Source organism: Chaetura pelagica, unplaced genomic scaffold (assembly GCF_000747805.2).
Source record: "Chaetura pelagica isolate M959 unplaced genomic scaffold, ChaPel_1.0 scaffold20, whole genome shotgun sequence".
Taxonomy (NCBI): domain Eukaryota; kingdom Metazoa; phylum Chordata; class Aves; order Apodiformes; family Apodidae; genus Chaetura; species Chaetura pelagica.
The window spans coordinates 6071338-6075794 of record NW_009951958.1 but is presented as its reverse complement, the minus strand read 5'-3'; positions in this window follow the sequence as shown (position 1 = coordinate 6075794).

Here is a 4457-nt window from a genome sequence, read left to right as displayed (position 1 = left end):
AGGACATTTCAATTTTTATTACCAAAATACAGGAAATGCAGAAAATTATTTAGCAGAAATCCCAACTAATACTGTTCCAATCCATCTACTAGCTGAGTCTGACAGTAGCTGGCCTTTCAGTCTTGGGATAATTACAGGAAGCAGCACGGCCGCAGACTGAACCCCGTTCGTGGATCTGTGAGTGCCAGGACAGCAGTTCAGACAGATAGGGCTGCAGCCTACTAAGCACTTGTTTGATGATATGACCATGCCAAACCCCAGTTTCTCAATCAATTGTAGCAGAGAATAAGTTTTGTAAAGATAGTATTTAATTTTATACTTGATCTTGTAACAATTTGCTAGAGTGAACATTATCTAGTTTCACTGCAGTGGTGATTACATTTATTGCTATTAACTGATAACAGTGAAATGTGGCCACTACGCCTCTCTTGAACAGTGATCTGTTGTATGTCACTGCATTCTCTAGGAGGCCTTAAGCATGACATAATTAGCTTCCTTCTACTTCCATGCACTTACAAAGATTTTCAATCTACGATGGAGCAACCCAGTTTAATTTACTCACAACTGGCATGGTGAAAAGTCAAAGACAGGTGTCAGCATGAAATGATACACTTCATTAACCACTTTTCTCTTTCAAAGAAAGAAGAATAGAAGTAGTCAAACTGTCTTCAAAACAAAATAAACAATGTCACAAACAAGAACTTACTTCCTTCAGGATAGTCTCCATCAGGACCCGTTCCATGAGTTGGAGTGTCATGCTTGGTTCGTATCCACACTCCCTGGTTAACACTGCAAGGTTGGGTCCAGTCACAAAATGGTCTTGAGTTGTTGTTAAAATCACATCTGGTGAGGTAAGCTGAAATACAATACATTAAAGTAAGGAAAAGGAACTAGTATGTTGAAAAGCTGCCTTGGATTTTAACAGCATTAACAACATGCAACTACCTGTTTCAGGATCCCATGTTCTCAAGCCACCAGTTGGTCTTTGCTTGAGCCTGCCAAGAAAAAGAACAAAGTGAAGGCCTTGTGGAATTAGCAGCTCAAAAACTGTTTAAGAAAGAATGTTGGACCTCAACATATGTCTTTGAGTATTTCACTGAATAACTGAGTGGATCCAGGGTTTCATTCATGTCTGACTCTTTCACTTCCCATATGTACCTACTGCTTCACAATAAAGCTCTGAGAGTGAGTCAAAGGTGGGATATGTTTACTCCAACTAGTGTGTAAAGATCCTCTGCTCTGTATTCCACATAACTGAAAGGAGAACAGCTTTTCTAGGTACAGAGAGCTACTGAAGGGTTGGATAAACCTCAGACAATACCAGGATAATAGCAAAGACTTGCTATTAACTTGCTCATGGCATTGTCATCTCCACTGCTGCAAAGCAAAGTGTTTAAATGCCAATAAACTAGTGTACTCTGTAACTGTTATTTGTTGGAAGGATATGTATCATTCAGCTCTTCTAATTTACCCCAAAAATCCTGCAGAACAAAAGCAGTTACAAATGCACAGTCTTTGTGGTGCTACTGAGTCCTGCAGAGATGAGCTGACACAAGACCAAAATGTCACTAGAAATCACAACATAGATGGCTCCACTCTTTATGTGTTCTGCAGAGGGAAGGAATTTTCAGGACTGCAAGGCTACAACAGTAGTCCTTGACATGGTCTGAAGGTGGTCCACAATTTCAGATCGCAGGATTCTTTTCCAGCCTCTATGGTACCTTATCCCTAATTATTGTTATTATACTTGACACAGTATAGAAAATCTGTCCCTAAGTGAATACATCACAGTGAATTTCCCCACTGCCTCTCAAAATCTAAGCAATGAAATTCAGAGAAACTAGAAAAATCAGGAGCCAATATCACACACTCAGTTCATCAATGAAATGCATCAAGCAACTGGAAAACAGGCTGAACTAAGGCTAAGGAGAAAAGAGAATATATGAAGACAGATGAAGAGAAAAATTTATTCACCCTTCCTACATTTCTTTTTCCGTGAGAAAGGGAAAACTGTGACAAGTTGCCACTTAGTCTCTATTCAGTGCTATCTCTAAACAGAGGCAAATCTAACATCAGGCAAATCCTAAGGCAAAGGTTATGTAAGCATATTCAGAATCAGAAAGATTTTATAACTACTGCAGTTATTTTGTCAAGATCTCTCCTCTTTGGATGCATCTTTAGAAATCCACATGTTACAGCTTTCTCTCACAGATGTAAGCCAGTGTAGAACTGAGCAACAACAAAATTTCTTCTTTTTAAAAGTTGCTTGGTTCAGTTGTATATCATTCTACATTTTAAGAATGAAGAACTATCCCCCATTCAAAAAGTTAAGACAGAATATTTACCATTAATAGCTAAACTCCCTGAATTAAGCTACATTCAGTACTGTGCTACTTACCCTGTGATATTCAGCACTGAAATACAGAAAAATATCAAAGTGTATGACAAGTGCCAAAGGGTCCCCATGCTAGGAAACAAAGTAAAATCTTCTGTGTCCTACAGTTTGCATAGTAATCCACCAGGAGTACTCAGCAAGGAGGAAATGAGGACGATCTATGGTGAAACAGGAGAATATATTCACCAGAGGGTGGAGGCGATTATAAAAATCTGTTCAGCTATGTATCAGTTATGTTCCCTGGGTTAACTACCTCAAGAAAAGCACATGTGAACCAAAAGCTCATATTCTGTGTCACTTGCTTTGACACCCTTATTTTGCTGGAGAAACTGATTTGATTTTGGTCATTTTTGTTGCTGCTGCTGTATGTTTTTAAAGTCTGCAACTTTAGAGGGATTTCTTTCTCACATTGACAGCAACTTTCTTCATTTTAAAACTCCTGCCTAGCTTTCACTGCTAGTATAACTGAAGTTCCTGATATTGACTAAGTTTTCTACCTTTCTGAAACTAGTATTCAGCAGAGCAGATAACAAGCTTTCAATTTACACACAACAGTCATGTCATCATAAACACTATTCAGGAACCTGCTGAAATATTATTGCGACCATATTACTCCTGCTTAAAAATAAAAGGACCATTTTCTGGGCTGGTTGGTGGCCCAGAAAAAGCAGGCAGATCATTCCCACTGCCACTTGGGCCATTACTTTTCTGTTCTTTTGCAGCATTCCTTACACTGCAGTCTGCAAAGACATGGCTCAAATGTAGCCAGATTCCCTACTTTACCTGAATTTAATGAATGACGAGAATCAAAGGAGTGTGAAAGTAGAGGAGGAAGTGTACAGTGTTTCCTCACATTGCCTCAAAACCCCAGACCATGGCTCTTTTTTTTGTCTAAATGTAGTGAGGCTTTCTGGAAAAATGGCCTCTTAGTTACAACCACTTTACTTTTGTGATTATATTGTGATTATTAAGGTCATTAAGGCTTCATAATTCAAGTATGGAATTTCTTCTACTCTCTTTCCCCCTGCTCAGCACAAAATATTTTCACTTGCCTTTGACAAGTAATTGAAGAGGTGCTTACAGAAACAAAGATAAATGAGGAAGGATCAAGGGAGGCTTAGCAGAAACACAAATATTTGAATTTAGGTGTTAACTGATGTGTTGACAATGGGCCTGGTGCTGCATTCTGCCACAAACTCATGCTTACACAAGCATTTTCAAAGCCAGAGCATGGATGTTCACTTCACTGGTAATCATCCAACTGCAATGAAAATAATTCCAAAGGAAAATGTGTGTATTTTTGCCAATCAGTATTGAGGGAAGAGGGTTTCTGGGAGTTAGAAACAAGAAAGATTCATTCCTTGCCCCAAACCATTGACTACACATTTTTTAGTTCAGTTGAGGAGAGTTCAGTGTGAGAGGGAGAATAAAAGTGATCTTCAGATAAAGGTTGCATTGAACCCCCTGTGTTTCCAGCAGGGCTGCTGAGATGCAGATCCAGGAAATGGTAACCCCAGTAACAGCACTGTAATGGGCAGCAAGGGGCCTTCCATGTATGCACATGCTTTTCCTCTCCAGGCAATTTAGGGATTCCTCATGAATCTTATGCTGTTCTGTACGTTTCTGAGAAGAAGATGTGAGTACATCTTGGAAAGAAAGTAACCCTCTGGTAAATCCATCCACCCAGATGATGCCTTTGAACCCTCCTCACCCACAGCAAATACAAAGCTCTGCAGCACCATGAACACTCCTGTTATTAGACTATGGCATGCTCTCCAGCCATGCTGGGAAACATTTGTTGTCACTTTGTCACTCCTGTTTAATGCCAACTCAGGTCCATTGGGAAAGGTGAACTGGAATACTGATTAGAGATTTTCAGTGAGGGACAAATACTGATAAGCTTTTTTACATATGGGAAGAATGAGAGGGAAATTTCTTGCCATTTGATTCCAGTGGGATGTGACAGTACCCTACATCCCTGACAGCCAAATTAATCACATTGCAGGCCTACTATTTCTCTTCTCCATCTGCATCTCTGAAAGGCACCTGGGAGACACTGACA